The sequence below is a fragment of the Haematobia irritans genome, chromosome 1, assembly GCF_050003625.1.
Source record: "Haematobia irritans isolate KBUSLIRL chromosome 1, ASM5000362v1, whole genome shotgun sequence".
Lineage (NCBI taxonomy): Eukaryota > Metazoa > Arthropoda > Insecta > Diptera > Muscidae > Haematobia > Haematobia irritans.
The window spans coordinates 207,207,727-207,231,532 of NC_134397.1; the positions used below are offsets into that span (position 1 = coordinate 207,207,727).

The following is a 23,806-nucleotide window of genomic DNA, read 5'->3' on the forward strand; positions in this document are numbered from 1 at the left end:
ATCCGTAAAATGTGTTGTGTGCTATATATAAAGGCTTGTCCCAAATACATACATTTAAATATCACTCGATTTGGACAGAATTTGATAGACTTTTACAAAATCTATAGACTCAAAATTTAAGTTGGCTAATGCACTAGGGTGGAACACAATTTTAGTAAAAAATATGGGAAACATTTAAATCTGAAGCAATTTTAAGGAAACTTCGCAAAATTTTATTTATGATTTATCGCTCGATATATATATGTATTAGAAGTTTATGAAAATTAGAGTCATTTTTACAACTTTTCGACTAAGCAGTGGCGATTTAACAAGGAAAATGTTGGTATTTTGACCATTTTTGTCGAAATCAGAAAAACATATATATGGGAGCTATATCTAAATCTGAACCGATTTCAATCAAATTTGGCACACATGACTATATTACTAATTGTACTCCGAGTGCAAAATTTCAACCAAATTGGGTCAAAACTCTGGCTTCTCGGGCCATATAAGTCCATATCGGGCGAAAAATATATATGGAAGCTATATCTAAATCTAAACCGATTTTAATCAAATTTGGCACACATAACTATACTACCAATTGTACTACATGTGCAAAATATTAAGCTAATCGGGATAAAATTCTGGCTTTTGGGTCCATATAAGTGCATATCGGGCGAAAGATATATATGGGAGCTATATCTAAATCTGAATCGATTTAAACCAAATTTGGCACGCATAGCTAAATCTATTCCCTGTGCAAAATTTCAACCAAATTGGGCCAAAACTCTGGCTTTTAGGACCATATTAGTCCATATCGGGCGAAAGATATATATGGGAGCTATATCTAAATCTGAACCGATTTCAATCAAATTTTGCACACTTGACTATACCACTAATTGTACTCCTAGTGCAAAATTTCAACCAAATTCGGCCAAAAATCTGGCTAAATCTGAACCGATTTCCATCAAATTTTGCACACTTGACTATACGACTAAGTGTTATGTTTGTACAAAATTTCAAGCAAATCGGTATAAAACTCTGGCTGCTGGGTCCATATTAGTGCATATCGGGCGAAAGGTATATATGGGAGCTATATCTAAATCTGAACAGATTTCTTCCAAAATCAATAGGGTTCTATTCTGACCCAAATTAGGAACATGTGCCAAATTTGAAGGCGATTGGACTTAAATTGCGACCTAGACTTTGATCACAAAAATGTGTTCACAGACAGACGGACATGGTTATATCGACTCAGGGACCCATCCTGAGCATTATTGCCAAAGACACCATGTATCTATCTCGTCTCCTTCTGGGTGTTACAAACATATGCACTAACTTATAATACCCTGTTCCACAGTGTGGCGCAGGGTATAAAAATATGGATGAAATTTGCTATAGAAATAAAATTTTGACATTTTCTAAAGAAATAAAATTTGGATAAAATTTTCTATAGAAATAGAATTTTGACAAAATATCGTATAGAAATAAAATTTTGTAAATAAGATTAAACCGATTTCTCGAAAAAATCCCGACATGGAAATTCCCCACCAAATTCCTAAGTCCCCAACTCAGAAATTTCGTCCCCATTCACGAAAAAATATCCCCAATTTTGGGGAAAATACCTAATACTGGCAACAATGGTAAGGCATGCAATTATTGTGTTTTTTTTTTTAATTTTATTGTTCCAAAAAAATGGCGGAATTAAAATCAAATTTTAGAAGCAAATTCTAGATTTGTTTGCATTAGCTATCTCTGTTCCCAAATTTGGCCTACAATTCTAGCCAGCAATTATTATTTGGTAGAATTTGATGTTTTGTTAGATTTTGCAAAGAGGTACTTCATAAATTTTCTATAGAAATAAAATTTTGACAAAATTTTCTATAGAAATAAAATTTTGACAAAATTTTCTATAGAAATAAAATTTTGACAAAATTTTCTATAGAAATAAAATTTTGACAAAATTTTCTATAGAAATAAAATTTTGTCAAAATTTTTTATAGAAATAAAAGTTGGTCAAAATTTTCTATAAATATAAAATATTAACAAAATCTTCTATAAATATAAAATGTTAACAAAATTTTCTATAGAAATAAAATTTTGACAAAATTTTCTATAGAACTAAAATCTTGACAAAATTTTCTATAGAAATAAAACTTTGACAAAATTTTCTATAGAAATAAAATTTTGACAAATTTTCTATGGAAATAAAAGTTTGGCAAAATTTTCTATAATTATAAAATATTAACAAAATAAAATTTTGACAAAATAAATTTTATTTCTGTAGAAAATAAAAATGGCAAATTTTTCTATAGAAATAAAATTTGGATGAAATTTGCTATGGAAATATAATTTGGGCAACATTTTCTAAAGAAATAAAATTGGGATAAAATTTTCTATAGAAATAAAATTTTGGCAAAATGTTCTATAGAAATAAAATTTTTTATTTTTTATAAATATAAAATGTTAACAAAATTTTCTTTACAAATAAAATTTTGACAAAATTTTCTATAGAAATCAAATTTTGACAAAATTTTCTATAGAAATAAAATTTTGACAAATTTTCTATGGAAATAAAAGTTTGGCAAAATTTTGTATAAATATAAAATGTTTACAAAATTTTCTACAGAAATAAAATTTTGACAAAATTTTCTATAGAAATAAAATTGTGACAAAATTTTCTACAGAAATAAAATTTTGACAAAATTTTCTATAGAAATAAAATTTGTACAAAGTTTTCTATAGAAATAAAATTTTGACAAAATTTTCTATAGAAATAAAATTTTGACAAAATTTTCTATAGAAATAAAATTTTGACAAAATTTTCTATAGAAATAAAATTTTGACAAATTTTTCTATAGAAATAAAATTTGGATGAAATTTGCTATAGAAATATAATTTTGGCAACATTTTCTAAAGAAATAAAATTTGGATAAAATTTTCTATAGAAATAAAATTTTAGCAAAATTTTCTATAAATATAAAATTTTGACAAAATTTTCTATAAATATTAAATGTTAACAAAATTTTCTATAGAAATAAAATTGTGACAAAATTTTCTATAGAAATAAAATTTTGACACAATTTTCTATAGAAATAAAATTTTGACAAAATTTTCTATAGAAATAAAATTTTGACAAATTTTTTATGGAAATAAAAGTTTGGCAAAATTTTCTATAGAAATGAAATTTTGGCAAAATTTTCTTTAGAAAAAAAAAATATGGATGAAATTTGCTATAGAAATAAAATTTGGACAACATTTTCTAAAAAAATAAAATTTGGATAAAATTTTCTATAGAAATAGAATTTTGACAAAATATCCTATAGAAATAAAATTTTGTATATAAGATTAAACCGATTTCTCGAAAAAATCCCGACAAAAATCCTCAAATTTATGGAAATTCCCTACCAAATTCCCAAGTCCCCAACTCAGAAATTTCGTCCCATTCACGAAAAAATATCCCCAATTTGGGGGAAATCCCCATTACTGGCAACACTGGTAAGGCATGCAATTATTGTTTTTTTTAATTTTATTGTTCCAAAAAAAAAAATGGCGGAATTAAAATTAAATTTTAGAAGCAAATTCTAGATTTGTTTGCATTAGCTATCTCTGGCCCGAAATTTGACCTACAAACGGCCCACGAAGCCATCAAACGCTACTCAAAATTGGTTCTGCGATATCCGGTAAAACCCCTTAGTTCTTAAAATGATCTAAAGTTTGGTATTTTTTAGAGCCAATCTTACTCACCAAAAAAGCTGTAGGCGCAAAAGTCCAACGGATTAACATCTGCAGATTTTGGTGGCCATTGTGCGATAGAAATGGAGCGAAGATCCTCCTGTTAAGTCATACTTGGTTTATGCGTGCTGAGTCCTGCCAGAATATCCTTGGTCTGGGGTCGAAATATTTATCTGACTTCAATACTGTCATTAGGACATTTTCTCGATAATATTCAATATTTATTTTGACCTCACTGTCTATGAATACGTGCGGAGAGAGCCCATCGGTCCTTACGGCGGTCCACACCATTGCAATGGGAGAGTGAAGCCACCGTGTTGCAATGGTTAGCATACCCACCTTGCATACAATGGGTCACGGGTTCGATCTCATTTTCGGCGGAACACTAAGAAGTGTTTCAAACCATCGCTGTAATGCGAAGAAACTCACCACTGTGGTATGAGGCTATCACCATCGCCGGCGTTTGACCACTCCATGGTGTAAAATTTTCAGCTAACCTCATTGGCAAATAAACCCAATCATTTTGTTTGAATGATCCCAAAAGTGAAGGACTGATTTGATTGAAATTCATTTCGCAGTGGTAAGAATATTTCTTGTGAGCAGAACATATCGCGAGAACGGATGTAAGACATATTTCAAAATGAGCTTGGACTAAAGTCATAGAGTCCTTCACTTCTGGTATCATTTTGGTGTTGTTATCGTTTTTTCGTCGATTTGAGGACTCTAACGATAGTCACTTTTGATTTTCAAGCTAAACATAAAGCAATCGCACTATCACACTTGAATTCCTTCACGAATAACTTTATTTCTGAAGGCATTAGATCAAAATGCTTTTGTAGGCTTGTAAGTAATAAAATGAACTGTCACTGGAATAAATCTGTCAGGTCGGTCACGCTAAATTTAAATTTAAAAATACAATTTGTATTAAATACATTCCACCATGGTGCATGCCCGTGTTGCACACACACACAGGCTCGTGGGTTCAAACCCAGTTTCGACCAAACACCATAAAGTTTTTCAGTGGTGGATTATACCACCTCAGTAATGCTGAAATATCGGGCTGCCACTATACCTAACCTAAACATTAAATGCATCCCTAGTCCATGCTTTTTTGGCTCTAAATCAAGTGTAAAGATAAATCAGTGTAAAGATCAAATTTTTGAAACAGATCCAGCATTTTTCAGAAGTATTTTTGAAAAGTGTAAAAAAAATTTAGAATGTCATTAGGACCATGTTTAAAAATAAATAACCAAGTTTTCCAAAGAAAATTAGATACAAACAAAGTTGCAAATATTAGCCAGATGTGTTAGACCAATTTTAAAGACAAAATCTTTGTACATTTTTTTTTAATTTTCTTACATTTCCTCGTGTTTTGTACCCATACAATATTGTTCGATTAATCTCTTTATCTCTTAGCTTTATTTTACATAAACCTTATTGTGGTCTTCTTGACCTCCCTTGAGCACTTTGAAAGTATTCGCACTTTTGAAAATTCCCGAATTAGAACATTGAATGTCCATTAAAGCAGTGCAAAAATGATGTTGATGAAGGTTACCTAACACTGTTGATCCCAAAGGCCCTCCCCCCGTCCTTGTGCGTTCTATTGTGTTCGGGTTGACTCTAGCAATGTTTGCTTAAATATTCTTACAAATTTCAAATACCTTATGGATAAAGTGTTAATAAACTTAATTTTCTTCTCTTGTAAAATTTTAACAAGAAAAACTTTTCCATTTGCCAGAAGACATTTAGACATGCACACATACACACACCATAAAGCAAACAAATGGCATTACACAGATGGATATTATCCCTAAAAGTCTTTACAAAACATTTCAAACATTTGTTGTTGAACCTAAAAGTATGCAACACTTTAAACACAAATATATATAGGGTTAAATTAAGAGATTTTCACATTAAGTTTATTATGAATCTCGAGAGAGAGAGAGAGAGAGAGAGAGAGAGGGGTCATGTAAAGAACAGGTTATGCTAGTTTTAAAAGAAGTCTAGATGATTTGAGGTTAGCAATAATGTTGCGTATTAATTTTAGCAAAAATTAGAGGAAGAAAATATTTAGGTGGAATTTTTAATTAATAATAAATGCTATAAATTAATATACATAGTTATAATGACCTTGAAACATTCTGTGAAACTTTTTTTTACAATTTATTTGGTGTTGTCTAAGTTTGGTTTTTTCCCATTTTTCTTTGAAGAGCAAACTTAACCAAGCTATCAAACATTTTTGAGTTATTTTATTTTAGTTGAAACGAAAATTTAGTACAATATATTTTTTTTGTTAACCTAAAAGTATGCAACACTGTCAACACAAACATATGTAGGGTTCAATTAAGAGATTGTACATTAAACAAGTAAGGAAAGTCTAAAGTCGGTCGGGGCCGACTATATTATACCCTGCACCACTTTGTAGATCTAAATTTTCGATACCATATCACATCCGTCAAATGTGTTGGGGGCTATATATGAAGGTTTGTCCCAAATACATACATTTAAATATCACTCGCTCTGGACAGAATTTGATAGACTTCTACAAAATCTATAGACTCAAAATTTAAGTCGGCTAATGCACTAGGGTGGAACACAATTTTGGTAAAAAAATATGGGAAACATTTAAATCTGAAGGAATTTTAAGGAAACTTCGCAAAAGTTTATTTACGATTTATCGCTCGATATATATGTATTAGAAGTTTAGGAAAATTAGAGTCATTTTTACAACTTTTCGACTAAGCAGTGGCGATTTAACAAGGAAAATGTTGGTATTTTGACCATTTCTGAACCGATTTCAACCAAATTTGGCACGCATAGCTATAATGCAAATTCTACTCCCTGTGCAAAATGTCAACTACATCGGAGTTAAAAATTGGCCTCTGTGGTCATAGGAGTGTAAATCGGGCGAAAGCTATACATGGGAGCTATATCTAAATCTTAACCGATTTCAACCAAATTTGGCACGCATAGCTACAATGCTAATTCTACTTCCTGTGCAAAATTTCAATTAAATCGGAGTAAAAGATTGGCCACTGTGATCATATGAGTGTAAATCGGCCGAAAGCTATATATTGGAGCTATATCTAAATCTGAACCGATTTCAACCAAATTTGGCACGCATAGCTAAATCTATTCCCTGTGCAGAATTTCAACCAAATTGAGGTAAAACTCTGGCTTCTGGGACCGTAGTAGTCCATATCGAGCGAAAGATATATATGGGAGCTATATCTAAATCTGAACCGATTTCTTCCAAAATCAATAGGGATCTATTCTGAGCCAAAACACATACTTGTGCCAAATTTGAAGTCGATTGGACTAAAACTGCGACCTAGACTTTGATTACAAAAATGGGTTCACGGACAGACGGACATCGTTATATCGACTCAAGAGCCCACCCTGAGCATTTTTGCCAAAGACACCATGTGTCTATCTCGTCTCCTTCTGGGTGTTGCAAACATATGCACTAACTTATAATACCCTGTTCCACAGTGTGGCGCAGGGTATAAAAAGACCGATTAAATACGTATATAATTCAGTTCGACAAAATTTTCTATAGAAATAAAATTTTGACAAAATTATCTATAGAAATAAAATTTTGATAAAATTTTCTATAGAAATAAAATTTTGACAAAATTTTCTATAGAAATAAAATTTTGACAAAATTTTCTATAGAAATAAAATTTTGACAAAATTTTCTATAGAAATAAAATTTTGACAAAATTTTCTATAGAAATAAAATTTTGACAAAACTTTCTACAGAAATAAAATTTTGATAAAACTTTCTATAGTAATAAAATTTTGGTATATTTTTTTTTTTGGCGATATGGACCAATTTTTGTGTGATTGGCCATCGGCTATATATAACTATAGACCGATATGGACCAATTTTCGCATGGTTGTTAGCGGCCATATACTAACGCAATGTACCAAATTTCAACCGAATCGGATGAATTTTGCTCCTCCAAGAGGTTCCGGAGGTCAATTCTGGGGATAGATTTTATATAATTATGGACCGATATGGACCAATTTTTGCTTGGTACCACGTTTCAATCGGATCCACGTACCAAATTTCAATCGGATCTGATAAAATTTGCTCTTCCAAGAGGCTCCGGGGTTCAAATCTGGGGATCGGTTTATATGGTGTTTATATATATGGACCAATATGAACCAATTTTTGCATGGTTGTTAGAGACCATATACTCACACCACATACCAAATTTCAACTGGATCGAATGAATTTTCTCCTCTAAGAGGATCCGGAGGTCAAATCTGGGGATCGGTTTATATGGGAGCTATATATAATTATGAACCGATATGGACCAATTTTTGCATGGTTTTTATATACTAACACCACATACCAAATTTCAATCGGATCGGATGAATTTTGCTCCTACAAGAGGCTACGTAAAAGCGGTCAGATATGGTCCATTTGCAATACCATCTGACCTACATCAATAACAACCACTTGTGCCAAGTTTCAAGTCGATAGCTTGTTTCGTTTGGAAGTTTGCGTGATTTCAACAGAAGGACGGATGGACTTGCTCAAATCGCATCGGAATTTCACCACGACCCAGAATATATATATACTTTATGGGGTCTTAGAGCAATATTTCGATGTGTTACAAACGGAATGACAAAGTTAATATACCCCCATCCCCCATCCTATGGTGGAGGGTATAAAAATGTAGAGATTTTTCATTAAATTAATAATGAACATATGGAGGGAGTAAAGAAGGTGTGTTACATCAGTTTTTAAAGAAGCTTACAATAATGTTGCGCATTTATTTTCGCGCAAACAGTTGATGAAGAAAACAATTAACTGGAATTTTCAATAATTTCTAAGAAAACCTGGACTTTGAAAAATCCTGCGAAACTTTTTCAAAATTTTGTTTGGTGTAGTTTGAGTTTTCCCCTTCGCCTTGAGGATAAAGCATAGATAAGCTGTCAAAAATTGTTATATTATTTTCTTTTCTTGGACAATTTTAGATCACCACTTGTTTTTGAGCCTAAAAGTATGCAACACTTTCAATAAAATGTATATAGAATTAAGTTAAGAGATTTTCCATTTGATTAATTTCGAGAATGGGTTTTTAAGGAAGCATAGGAGCATAAAAGTAGTGTTGCGTATTAAAAAATAATGTTGCGCCTTGAAGATAAAGCATAGATAAGCTGTCAAAAATTGTTATATTATATTCTGATTTTTGGAAAATTTTAGACCACCATTTTTTTTAACCTAAAAGTATGCAAAACATTTAATAAAATTTATATAGAATTAAGTTAAGAGATTTTCCATTTGATTAATTTCGAGAACGGGTTTTTATTTTCGTTTCTTGGATAATTTTAGATCACGATTTGTTTTTGGGCCTAAAAGCATGCAACACTTTCAAAAAAAAATTTATATAGAATTAAGTTAAGAGATTTTCCATTTGATTAATTTCGAGAAGGGGTTTTTAAGGAAGCATAGGAGCATAAAAGTAGTGTTGCGTATTAAAAAATAATGTTGCATATGCAAAGAATATATTTATCAGGAAATTTGCATCTTAGACATAAGTCAAAATGAAGCTCGACAGATTCTGGAAAATTTTTATTGTTCGAATTTCAAGTTTGGTTTTTCCCCATCCTCTTCGGTCAAGCTATCATTTTTATATTATTTACTTTTCTAGCAAACAAAGTTTTAAATCAAAATTAGCATCTTAAACATAAGTCAAAATGAAGCTCGACAGATTCTGGAAAATTTTTATTGTTCGAATTTGGTTTTTGTTTGGTTTTTCCCCATCCTCTTCGGTCAAGCTATCATTTTTATATTATTTTCTTTTCTTGCAAACAAAGTTTTAGATCAAAATTTATTGTTGGACCTAAAAGTATGCAAGACTTTAACAACAATATATTTAGGGTTAAATTAAGGGATTTTACATTAAGTGAATAATGAATCTCGAGAGAGAGAGATTAAAGAAAGGGTGTTATATCAGTTTTTAAAGAAGCATAACAATAATGTTGCGTATTATATTCCGAAAAAAGTTGATGAAGAAAATATCTAACTGGAAATTTAAATTAATAATAAACGCCACGAAAAACTGGACTTTGAAAAATTCTGAAAAGTTTGGTTTTTTTTTTCAATTTAATTTAAATTTAAATTTAAATTAATAATAAACGCCGAGAAAAACTGGACTGGAAATTCTGAAAAGTTTGGTTTTTTTGCCAAGCTATATTATTTTCTTTTCTTGGAAACGAAATTTTAAACCACCATTTGTTTTTGAACCTAAAAGTATGCAACACATTCAACACAAATATATTTAGGGTTAAATTAAGAGATTTTTCGTTAAATGAATTATGAACATAAAGAGAGATTAAAAAAGGGGTGTTAAATCAGTTTTTAAAGAAGCATAACAATAAAGTTGCTTATTATTTTCACAGTAGACGAAGAAAACATTTAGCTGGAATTTCAAATTAATAATAAACTCTAAGACAACCTGGACTTTGAACAATTCTGGGAAACTTTTTCACAATTGGTTTGTTGTGTGTAGTTCAAGTTCAAGTTTGAGATTTCCCCTTGCACTTGAGGATCGAGCATAGACAAGCTGTCAAAAATTGTTATAATATTTTCTTTTCTAGGAAAATTTTAAACCACCATTTGTTTTTGAACATAAAAGTATGCAACACATTCAACAAAAATCATATTTAGGATTAAATTAAGAGATTTTACTTGAAGTGAATGATGAACATCAAGACAAAGATAAAGAAGAAGATATATAACCCTCCCAGTTTTTAAAGAAGCATAGATGGTTTGAGGTTAACAATTATGATGCATATTAATTTAAGCAGAATGTAGACGAAGGATATATTTAGCTGGAAATTAAAATCTTATATATAATTAAAAAGGGACTTTGAAAGATTCTCGGAATGTTTTTGACAATTTGTTCAAGTTTCTCCTTCCCCATGAGGATCAACCATAGACAAGCTATTAAAAATTTTTATATTATTTTCTTTTCTTGGGAACGAAATTTTAGGCCAAAATTTGTTGTTGAGCCTAAAAGTATGCAACACTTTCAACACAAATATATTTAAAGTTAAATTAAGAGATTTTTCGTTAAATGAATGATGAACATGGAGAGAGATTAATGAAGGGGTGTTTCATCAGTTTTTAAAGAAGCATAAAAATAATGTTGCTTGTTCATTTTCGCAAACAATTGGCTGGAATTTTTAATAAACTCTAAGAAAATCTGGACTTTGGAAAATTCTAGGAAACTTTTTCACAATTTGTTTAGTGTAGTTCAAGTTTGAGTTTTCCCCTTGCACTTGAGGATCAAGCATAGACCAGCTGTCAAAAATTGTTATATTATTTTCTTTTCTAGGAAAATTTTAAACTACCATTTGTTTTTGAACCTAAAAGTATGCAACACATTCAACAAAAATCATATTTAGGATTAAATTAAGAGATTTTACTTGATGAACATCAAAAGAGTGATTAAAGAAGGGGTGTAATATCACTTTCTAAACAAGCCTAGATGGTTTGAGATTAACAATAATGTTGCGTATTAATTTAAGCAAAAAGTAGACGAAGAAAATATTTCGTTGGAAATTAAAAACTTTGAAAGATTCTGGGAAACTTTTTCATAATTTATTCAACTTTGGTTTTTCCCCTACCCCTTGAGAATCAACCATAGGCCAAAATTTTAAACCACCATTTGTTTTTGAACCTAAAAGTATGCAACACTTTCAACACAAATATATTTACGGTTAAATTAAGAGATTTTTCATTAAATGAATGATGAACATGGAGAGAGATTAATGAAGGGGTGTTTCATCAGTTTTTAAAGAAGCATAAAAATAATGTTGCGTATTCATTTTCGCAAACAATTAGCTGGAATTTTTAATAAACTCTAAGAAAATCTGGACTTTGGAAAATTCTAGGAAACTTTTTCACAATTTGTTTGGTGTAGTTCCAGTTTGAGTTTTTCCCTTGCCCTTGAGGATCAAGCATAGACAAGCTGTCAAAAACTGTTATATTATTTTCTTTTCTAGGAAAATTTTAAACCACCATTTGTTTTTGAACCTAAAAGTATGCAACACATTCAACAAAAATCATATTTAGGATTAAATTAAGAGATTTTACTTGATGAACATCAAAAGAGTGATTAAAGAAGGGGTGTTTATCACTTTCTAAACAAGTCTAGATGCTTTGAGATTAACAATAATGTTGCGTATTAATTTAAGCAAAAAGTAGACGAAGAAAATATTTCGCTGGAAATTAAAAACTTTAAAAGATTCTGGGAAACTTTTTCATAATTTATTCAAGTTCGGGTTTTCCCCTACCACTTGAGAATCAACCATAGACAAGCTATCACAAATGTTTATTTCAGTTTCTTTCTTTCTTAGAAACGAAATTTTAGGCCAAGATTTGTTAATTGAACCTAAAAGTATGCAACACTTTCAGCAAAAATATATTTTGGGCTAAATTAAGAGATTTAATGAATGAATGATGTATCGCGAGGAAGAGAGATACAAAGAAGACGGTTATATCAGCTTTTAAAGAAGCATCGATGGTTTGAGGTTAACAATAATGTTGCGCATTAATTTTCGCCAAAAGTTGCTGAAAATATAAAATTAATAATAAATGCTATAAATTAGCTAATATATGTATAGGATATTAGCTAATTAATAATAGACCTTGAAAGTAGAGGTGTGCGCGTGACACGAAATTCTCGTGACACGCGTGAATCACGTGAGTCGTGAACAAAATCCAAAGCAACTCTCGTAAATGTGCGTGAATGGGACTGAAATAAATATGTCGTGCGTGGGAAATAAAATCGGTTCATGGATGTGCGTGAATAAAATTTCTGCAAAATCACTCTCGCGAAAATAATAAAGATTTAATTCACACTGAAATTAATTTGGCTCTTTGCTGATTTCCGTTTGGAAAATGTCGTGAGTCTCTTGAATTTGTCGTGAATCGTGCATAAACGCCAGTCTTTAAAAGTAGTTCGTGCGTGAGTACTGGTTTTCATTTCGTGAATGTGCGTGAGTGGGATTGGCTACCACACGTATCGTGCGTGTATAAATATTTTGCTTCGTGAATGTGCGTGAGTGTGTGTGAAATTTCAGTTATGCGCACACCTCTACTTGAAAGGTTCTCGGGAACTTTTTACAATTTGTTTAGTGGTTTGGTTTTTTCCCTTTCCTTTGAGTCTCAACCATAGATAAACTATCAAAAATTGTTATATCCATAATAAATCCTTGAATTAAATATAATTTTCAATTTCCATTTCTATTGCCATTGCCTGTTACTGTTTTTCTAAGAGGATAACATTTCCAAAATGTTCGTGACTATATACTCTCAAGATGGTCTTATCTTGCCATTTGCCGCCCCTACTCTCAAGTCCCTCTCTCATCCTGGGCCTATATATCATCAATGGCCTGCATTTGAGTTCATTTTATTTCATTTTGCCCTAGCATTCGTATCTTATCTATTGATTTACATCCTTGTCAAAGACAATTTCATGTTTACCTTTGCCTAGAGATATGCCACACTACCGCACCGCAACGAACACACAATCAAAAACAAAAAAAAGAACATTCAATACGAAAAAGGCCAAGGAGCAATGGGAGCTGAGAGGAGAATGAGACTTGAGGTGGCTTGACAAGGAGATACAAAAGTGTATGGTTCTTCTTCTTCTTCGTTAAGGATCATTATGTTCCTTTAAGTGATACTTAACATCATTAGGTTGTGATGGCACTTTTAAACGTCAAGTGTGTACCATATATATGGTTAGGAGGTGGTGGGTGCGTGTGTGTGTGTGTAATCCTGATATTATATTTCCGGGCTAGTTGAGGATTCAAATTGCCATCAATTAATTGCTTGTCATTAAAATAATTTGATATAATCATTGGAAATTCTCATCTATTCGATACTTGTAGGAGAGTTTGTGTTGCAAAAACAAAATATTACAAATTGTCTAATATTACGAAGACTTATGGTGGTCAAGTGTCCTTGTCCATTGGAAATATGACACAGAAAATCACTTCATGATAAATTTTCATTCACTTGTAAAACTAAACGGAAACAAAGTGACCCAAGGAAAAAGACAGTGAAGATCCGGACATTTTTTTTTTGATTATTGATAAACTAGTTTTATACAGGAAAATATTATCTTCAATCACAAAATTTGTTGATCCCATAAAAAACAATAATTCTGAAATAATCAAAGGGGTAACTTAGCTCAAATTTGTTTAGCATTACTAACCAGAAAAAAAATTAATATTGTTCTATTTTAAGCACATCTACAATAAAAACAAGTAAGGAAAGTCTAAACTCGGGCGGGGCCGACTATATTATACTCTGCACCACTTTGTAGATCTATACCATATACCATATACACATCCGTCAAATGTGTTGGGGGCTATATATAAAGGTTTGTCCCAACTACATACATTTAAATATCACTCGATTTGGACAGAATTTGATAGACTTCTACAAAATCTATAGACTCAAAATGTAAGTTGGCTAATGCACTAGGGTGGAACACAATTTTAGTAAAAAACAAGTAAGGAAAGTCTAAAGTCGGGCGGGGCCGACTATATTATACCCTGCACCACTCTGTAGATCTAAATTTTCGATACCATATCACATCCGTCAAATGTGTTGGGGGCTATATATAAAGGTTTGTCCAAAATACATACATTCTCAATCTGGACAGAATTTGATAGACTTCTACAAAATCTATAGACTCAAAATTTATTTATGATTTACCGCTCGATATATATGTACTAGAAGTTTAGGAAAATTAGAGTCATTTTTACAACTTTTCGACTAAGTAGTGGCGATTTTACAAGGAAAATGTTGGTATTTTGGCCATTTTTGTCGAAATCAGAAAATCATATATATGGGAGCTATATTTAAATCTGAACCGATTTCAACCAAATTTGGCACGCATAGCAACAATGCTAATTCTACTCCCTGTGCAAAATTTCAACTAAATCGCAGCAAAAAATTGGCCTCTCTGGTCATATGAGTGTAAATCGGGCGAAAACTATATATGGGAGCTATATCTAAATCTGAACCGATTTCAATCAAATTTTGCACACTTAACTGCACTACTAATTGTACACCTAGTGTAAAATTTCCAACAAATTGGGCCAAAACTCTGGCTTCTAGGACCATATTAGTCCATATCTGGCGAAAGATATATATGGGAGCTATATCTAAATCTGAGTCGATTTCAACCAAATTTGGCACGCATAACTACAATGCTAAATCTACTCAACCAAATTGGGCCAAAACTCTGGCTTTTAGGACCATATTAGTCCATATCGGGCGAAAGATATATATGGGAGCTATATCTAAATCTGAACCGATTTCAATCAAATTTTGCACAGTTGACTATACTACTAATTGTACTCCTAGTGCAAAATTTCAACCAAATTCGGCCAAAAATCTGGCTTCTGGGGCCATATAAGTCCATATCGGGCGAAAGATATATATGGGAGCTATATCTAACTCTGAACCGATTTTAATCAAATTTTGCACACTTGACTATACGACTAAGTGTTATGTTTGTACAAAATTTCAAGCAAATCGGTATAAAATGCTGGCTGCTGGGTCCATATCAGTGCATATCGGGCGAAAGATATATATGGGAGCTATATCTAAATCTGAACCGATTTCATCCAAAATCAATAGGGTTCTATTCTGACCCAAATTAGGAACATGTGCCAAATTTGAAGTCAATTGGACTTAAATTGCGACGATCAAAGTCTAGATCACAAAAATGTGTTCACAGACAGACGGACAGACGGACATGGTTATATCGTCTCAGGGACCCACCCTGAGCATTATTGCCAAAGACACCATGTGTCTATCTCGTCTCCTTCTGGGTGTTACAAACATATGCACTAACTTATAATACCCTGTTCCACAGTGTGGCGCAGGGTATAAATATGGGAAACATTTAAATCTGAAGCAATTTTAAGGAAACTTCGCAAAAGTTTATTTATGATTTATCGCTCGATATATATGTAGTAGAAGTTTAGGAAAATTAGAGTCATTTTTACAACTTCTCGACTAACCAGTGGCGATTTTACAAGGAAAATGTTGGTATTTTGGCCATTTTTGTCGAAATCAGAAAAACTTATATATGGGAGCTATATTTAAATCTGAACCGATTTCAACCAAATTTGGCACGCATAGCAACAATGCTAATTCTACACCGTGTGCAAAATTTCAACTAAATCCTAGTTAAAAATTGGCCTCTGTGGTCATATGAGTTTAAATCGGGCGAAAGCTATATATGGGAGATATATCTAAATCCAAACCGATTTCAACCAAATTTGGCACACTTAACTGCACTACTAATTGTACTCCTAGTGCAAAATTTCCAACAAATTGGGCCAAAACTCTGGCTTCTAGGACCATATTAGTCCATATCGGGCGAAAGATATATATGGGAGCTATATCTAAATCTGAATCGATTTCAACCAAATTTGGCACGCATAGCTACAATGCTAAGTCTACTCCCTGTGCAAAATTTCAACCAAATTGGGCCAAAACTCTGGCTTTTAGGATCATATTAGTCCATATCGGGCGAAAGATATATAGGGAGCTATATCTAAATCTGAACCGATTTCAATCAAATTTGGCACGCATAGCTACAATGCTAAATCTACTCCCTGTGCCAAATTGGGCCAAAACTCTGGCTTTTAGGACCATAGTAGTCCATATCGGGCGAAAGCTATATATTGGAGCTATATCTAAATATGAACCGATTTCTTCCAAAATCAATAGGGTTCTATTCTGACCCAAATTAGGAACATGTACCAAATTTTAAGGCGATTGGACTTACATTGCGACCTAGACTTTGATCACAAAAATGTGTTCACAGACAGACGGACGGACGGACGAACATTTTCTCTTAATTACATTTTGTTTATTTTAAAGAAATTTGTGATTAAAATGGGTGAGTATATGTATGCGAACATTATATAGTGGACTTTTATGTTTGATATTGGATCTATATCTACACTCAAAAAAAGATCACTTGGATCCAAAGATTTTGACTTCCCTTATTTTGGTATTGATTCTGAGCCAGAATTCTCCTTCTTTCAAATAAAGAGATTTTAGGGACCTTTTTGGGCCTTCAATCTAGGATAAATAAAATTAAAATTAGGATACAGATTTTATTTATTAAAATTTCATTCTCTACACGCAAAGAAAAAAAAAACGTTTGTAAAACGTGTACCGAAAACGTTTTTCTTTTGTTAGAGTTTTTTGAATTGCTTCGAAAATTTTAAACTTTTATCACTAAAAAAAAATCGTTTGTTACAAAATTTTTATTTTTTCAATAAAAAAAGTTATTTTTGAAACAACAACACAGTCCATTTCGTTTATATCAAACACTGTTCTTTTCTGGCTTTAGGTCTTTAATAAGACACATTTTACAGTTCGAAATTAAATATACTACAATGTAATGTTGAACATTTTTTCGGAATCTTCCGAACATATCTGGAATATAAAAAAAAAAAAACAAAAAAACTTTGGTCGAAGCAGGGATCGAACCCACGACCCTTGGCATGCAAGTCGGACGTAGCAACCACTGGTGCCAAACTAAATGTTTGTTTCTGTTAAATAAACTTTGTCTATTCGGTTCGTGGGCGCCGCAAGCTATGCTATATAAATACAACTTATATAAATATTTATCTATTGATGACCATAACAGGTACATAGCTCAGTGGTTAGTGTGCTGGCTTACAAAGTGCATGGTCCGCGGTTCGATTCTCCGTCCAGGCGAAAGGTAAAAAAAATTTTAAAAATTAATAAAATCGTATAATTTCTTCTACATTGTTGGTATTACAGGAAAAGGTGTTAAGAACTAAAAACCCTCGTGGAAGTGAGAAAGATGTGAGGGAAAATGCAATTAACAAGAAAACAACGTTTTTTTTTTTTTTAGTTAGTCTTTATGAAATTGTTTTTACATCCTGGAAAAGAATAAACGTTTATCACAAAAAGTATATACTTTTCTTCCAAATACACTTCCTTACAGCAAAAAGCAAATGAGAAACAAACTTTGTTTGTCTAAAATTTCGTTTGGGAGGAAAGAATTATTTTTTTGCGTGTATTTGCAATATATATAAAATTCAACCCAAATATGCAAAATCCACAACATAAGTCTTAGCCTAAATTTGAAGAGTCATTAGTATTGTGTAAATTGTGCATGTCCTAAAATTTAGGTTGTATTATCTTTCATATTAGTTCAATATTTTTTTTTTCAGTGTATGCAATATCTTCGTTCGTTTTGTCTCGCAAACAAAACTTAAAAATAAATTTACGATAGATACTTACATTCAATTTTTCCAGTTTGAATTGATAATGGCAACCTATAATAAAATATAAAAAGTCGTTAGTTAATTTTATGTAATTAATAAAGCCTAACAAAGAATTTAAGTTAAAAATTTCTTGAACATCCTCAACAGCATTATATCCGAGGTGAGGTGAAAAACTCATTACCAAAGCTCTAGTATCATTACCCCCATCAATACGTTTTACTTAGAAAAAATCGTGCTACAACTTCCAACAATGAAGATTTCTTTTATGTCTACTAGTGGGTTAGACTAGAATATGAGCTGAATTAATACATTTTATTTATTATATCGATTTTCGACATATATGTACAATTTTAAGACGATATATCAGTATGCTAATATCGTTCTGAAGTTTAGTCGAGTTCACAGGTGGGTCAAACCGGAAAATTTTGTGATACAGCACCTACATATGAACTGATCTTCCGATTTGGTTTAATAGGTTTTTTCTCAGTCTTAAATTCTGTATTTGCAGTTATTTGAGGTCCATAAAGAAGTACAGAACATATGCTTACTACCTGTACATAAACCCTACGTGAAGGTCACCAATTTATTCGATTTGATTAGACACATACGGTTTAAGGCGATCCATATAGATCCATAACATGAATTAATTTAATATGGGTTAAAATTAGAGTTCTGCATCGAATAAATTTTCACTACATGTATGCAATTCGCTGTCGAATATAGTACATACACTGTCTTTCTCTCAGAGCGCAAGTAGTGAAGGGAAGAGAACACTTGCTTGTCAAATACCACCAAGTACTTATCCGAAAAAATATGTGTTCCGAAAAAAAGGAACAATAAAAATGCAAGTACTTGAGAAAAAGTACAACATGGATTCTCTTCACTTCACGTGGAACCACAAGTATTTCTCAGTTATGTGCGAAGCAAAACTTTCCATTATTATCAATCATAGATATGTATGTATGTCACATATTTCATATATTTATGTATGTCACACACTTACCTTAACGTTTGCTGTTCTTTCCCACCTGACCACAACGTTCGTTATCGTATTCGATTTAGAAATATTCTCGGGTTTTCCTCGAAGAAAACTATCGAAAACGATATCGAGAATGGTTCGAAAAAATTTCGAAAAACGTTCGTCTGTCGTGCTGTTACTGCCAGCAAACTCTTCGTTTTCGAAGGCTTGCTAGTGATTCGTTAAAGAAGGTTTCGCGATATCTATAATTGATCGTTAACGAATCTATTTCGAATTCGTTTTCGTATTCGATATCATTCCGCTTTCGAAGGTTTTCTATACTGTTTTATTCCCATTTTGTTCCCATTATAAGTTGTGTAGTAAAAGAAAATTTTCAACTTTGTTTTTATTTTATTACAACACAATATAGATAATTATAATACAAAATAATATAGATATTAGTGTTGCGAACAAAATACTTAAATTATTTACATTTAGGAATATATATTTAAAGTGATTTAAGTTTATTAAGCCGGTCGTGGCTATGCCATTGAAAAGGACTATAATCAATGAGTAACATTTTTCCGGATACATCTGAAAATTAAACATGAAAGAAAATTGAAGATATATAAATAAATTACTTACCTCTTTTAGATTCGCTAAGACACTTCACCCGCACTTAACAATTTCTTAAACTGAAATGACTTTTTAATCTCTGTCTTTGTCAAAAACAAACATGGCGGAACACCAATAAATAAGCCGAAAATATTCGTTATTACTTCGAAACAACGAACGTTCGAAATTTTTGTATTATCGAACTTTTCTCGAATAATGTGCGCGTTTTGTTCCCGCGCACATTATTCCCATTGTTCCCATTATAAGTTATGAAGTAAAAGTAAATTTTCAAGTTTGTTTTTATTTTATTACAACACAATATTTATTTATTTATTTATTTAAGTCTATGGATTACAATCCTTACAGACTAGCAGAATTAAAAGTAAATTAAATCTAAAGTCGAGTTAAACTTATTTAAGGACATTGCAAAGTCCAAATCATGCAAGCTACTCAATTTATTAAACTCTTTAAGTGCTCTTAAGATTGGTGTATTAATTATAATACAAAATAATATAGATATTAGTGTTGCGAACAAAATACTTAAATTATTTACATTTAGGAATATATATTTAAAGTCATTTAAGGCACTGCATTGACTTCTTTGCGCGGAATTTCTTATTAAGCCGGTCGTGGCTATGCCATTGAAAAGGACTATAATCAATGAGTAACATTTTCCTGGATACATCTGCAAATTAAACAAGAAAGAAAATTAATAGTTTTTTTTTTTAAGATATATAAATATATTACTTACCTCTTTTAGATTCGCTAAGACACTTCACCCGCACTTAACAATTTCTTAAACTGAAATGACTTTTTAATCTCTGTCTTTGTCAGAAATAAACATGGCGGAACACCAACAAATAAGCCGAAAAATATTCGTTATTACTTCGAAACAACGAACGTTCGAAATTTTTCTATTATCGAACTTTTCTCGAATAATGTGCGCTTTAAATTATTTCGAAAAATGTTCGCTTTAGCGAACCTTCGCCATTTCTCGGCACTTTGGTCGGGTGGGTAGCAACAAGAAGTTACTCGTGGCTTTTGGTGTTCATCAAAATGTGTACCAATTGTTTTGCGGCTCTCTCAAATAGATGTACTCATGTAGCAAGTACACGTGTACTCTTCATTTACAAATGGAATTGTGCAGACCTCAAGTTAAAATGCTCCGTACATATATGCAACTAAGAGCTTGCTGATTTGAAATTTAAATAAAACACATGGCAAATTATCAAATAGCAAAAAAAAAAATTATTTGGTAGATAATTTCTGGTCATTTAACATTTAAATGTAATTTCGGGCATATGTTATGCCCAGCATGACTATTTTGCACAAGGTCATTTGGAGGTCCACTTTTCGACCACCTTTTAAGCATTTGAGGGTGTATTCCAGCAATGACACGTTGAATATTGGTTTCCAAAGCGTCAATCGTTGCTGGTTTATCTACGTAAACCAATGACTTCAGGTATCCCTAGAAAAAATAATCGAGTAGCGTCAAATCACACGAACACAGAGGCCAATTTACCGGTCCAAATAGTGTTGTCGTTTAAATGATCTTTCAATAAGTACATTGTTTCGCCGGCAGTATGACAAGCGGCACCAGCCTACGCAAAATATTTTTCTTTAATTTAATTAATTTTTTAATTGAAATGTCATCAACAAAGAAAATGATAGTATTAATCAGGGCTGTGTAGTCGGAGTTTTGGAGCCGAAGTCTGAAGATTTTGCTGCAGTTGGAGTCGTAAAAATTTTGCTCAACTTCGACTAAACTAAATATTTTAAAACACTTCACATTTTTGTAGATAAACAAGTTTTTACGCAAATCAGTTTCCATTGCGTTTTTTATTCGATCAAAGTATGGTAAGACTGTAAATGAAAAGCAACTTCCAAATACGGAGATCATTTTATGTTTCCTAGAATGTTAGACTACCAGATGAGCTGAATCGATCCATTTTAATGCCCACCACCATAACAATTTATTTGAAATATTTCGAACAACCACTTTTGTTTTTAAACCATCCACCATAGGATGGGGGTATATTAACTTTGTCATTCCGTTTGTAACACATCGAAATACTGCTCTAAGACCCCACAAAGTATATTTATTCTGGGTCGTGGTGAAATGCTGAGTCGATCTGAGCATGTCCGTCCGTCTGTTGAAATCACGCTAACTTCCGAACGAAACAAGTTATCGACTTGAAACTTGGCACAAGTAGTTGTTATTGATGTAGGTCGGATGGTATTGCAAATGGGTCATATCGGTCCACTTTTACGTATAGCCCCCATATAAACGGACCCCCAAATTTGGCTTGCAGACCCTCTAAGAAAAGCAAATTTCATCCAATCCAGCTGAAATTTGGTACATGGTGTCAGCATATGATCTCTAACAACCATGCAAAAATTGGTCCACATCGGTCCATAATTATATATAGCCCCCATATAAACCGATCCCCCGATTTGGCTTGCGGAGCCTCTAAGAGAAGCAAATTTCATCCGATCCAGCTGAAATTTGGTACATGGTGTTCGTATATGGTCTCTAATGACCATGCAAAAAATGGTCCACATCGGTCCATACTTATATATAGCCCCCATATAAACCGATCACCAGATTTGATCTCCGGAGCCTCTTGGAAGACCAAAATTCATCTGATTCAGTTGAAATTTGGTACGTGGTGTTAATATATGGCCGCAAACACCCATGCAAAAATTGGTCGAAATCGGTCCATACTTATATATAGCCCCATATTAACCGATCCCCAGATTTGAACTCCGGAGCCCCTTGGAAGAGCAAAATTCCTCCGTTTCGGTTGAAATTTGGTATGTGATGTTAGTATATGTTATCCAACAACCATGCAGGAATTGGTTCATATCAGTCCATAAATATATATAGCCCCCATATAAACCGATCCCCAGATTTGGTTTTGGAGCCTCTTGGAGGAGCAAATTTCATCCGAGTCAGTTGAAATTTGGTACATTGTGCTAGTATATGGCCGTTAACAACCATGCCTAACTAGGTCCATATCGGTCTATAGTTATAAATTGGTCCAGATCAAGTTCATAATTGTATATAGCCCCCATATAAGCGACCCCCATATTTCAATTCTGGCTCTCTATGTTACCACGTATGGACTAACTCACAATTTAGAAAAATTTAAGAAGTTTTTAGATACCACAACCCAAGTAATTCGATTGTGGATAACAGTCTTTCGTAGAAGTTTCTACGCTATCCATGGTGGAGGGTACAAAAGATTCGGCCTGGCCGAACTTACGGCCGTGGGAGCCACCGTGGTGCAATGGTTAGCATGCCCGCCTTGCATACACAAGGTCGTGGGTTCGATTCCTGCTTCGACCGAACACCAAAAAGTTTTTCAGCGGTGGATTATCCTACCTCAGTAATGCTGGTGACATTTCTGAGGGTTTCAAAGCTTCTCTAACTGGTTTCACTGCAAAGTGGAACGCCGTTCGGACTCAGCTATAAAAAGGAGGTCCCTTGGCATTGAGCTTAACATGGAATCGGGCAGCACTCAGTGATAAGAGAGAAGTTCACCAATGTGGTATCACAATGGACTGAATAGTCTAAGTGAGCCTGATACATCGGGCTGCCACCTAACCTAACCTACGGCCGTATATACTTATTTTTTTTTTTTAATTTTATTCTTTAAAAAATTTATTTATTTATATCTATGAAAAATTTTCTCACAAATTTATTATACCCTGCGCCACACTGTGGAACAGGGTATTATAAGTTAGTGCCTATTGGGTTAACACCCAGAAGGAGACGAGATAGACACATGGTGTCTTTGGCAATAATGCTTAGGATGGGTCCCTGAGTCGATATAACCATGTCCGTCTGTCTGTGAACACATTTTTGTGATCAAAGTCTAGGTCGCAATTTAAGTCCAATCGCCTTCAAATTTGGCACATGTTCCTAATTTGGGTCAGAATAGAACCCTATTGATTTTGGAAGAAATCGGTTCAGATTTAGATATAGCTCCCATATATATCTTTCGCCCGATATGGACTTATATGGCCCCAGAAGCCAGATTTTTGGCCGAATTTGGTTAAAATTTTGCACTAGGAGTACAATTAGTAGTATAGTCAAGTGTGCAAAATTTGATTGAAATCGGTTCAGATTTAGATATAGCTCCCATATATATCTTTCGCCCGGTTTGGCCCAATTTGGTTAAAATTTTGCACAGGGCG

General features: G+C 32.7%; 1 protein-coding gene across 4 annotated transcripts in view; it reads right to left on the minus strand.

Annotated features, from left to right (window-relative positions):
- LOC142222505 (uncharacterized) overlaps positions 1 to 23,806 on the minus strand; it is a 329,961-nt gene that overhangs the window by 268,685 nt on the left and 37,470 nt on the right. For all 4 annotated transcript variants that reach the window (XM_075292674.1, XM_075292675.1, XM_075292672.1 and 1 more), the window contains exon 2: positions 18,050 to 18,084. The gene's annotated coding sequence lies outside the window, so the exon portion shown is untranslated. The remainder of the gene's footprint in view (positions 1 to 18,049; positions 18,085 to 23,806) is intronic.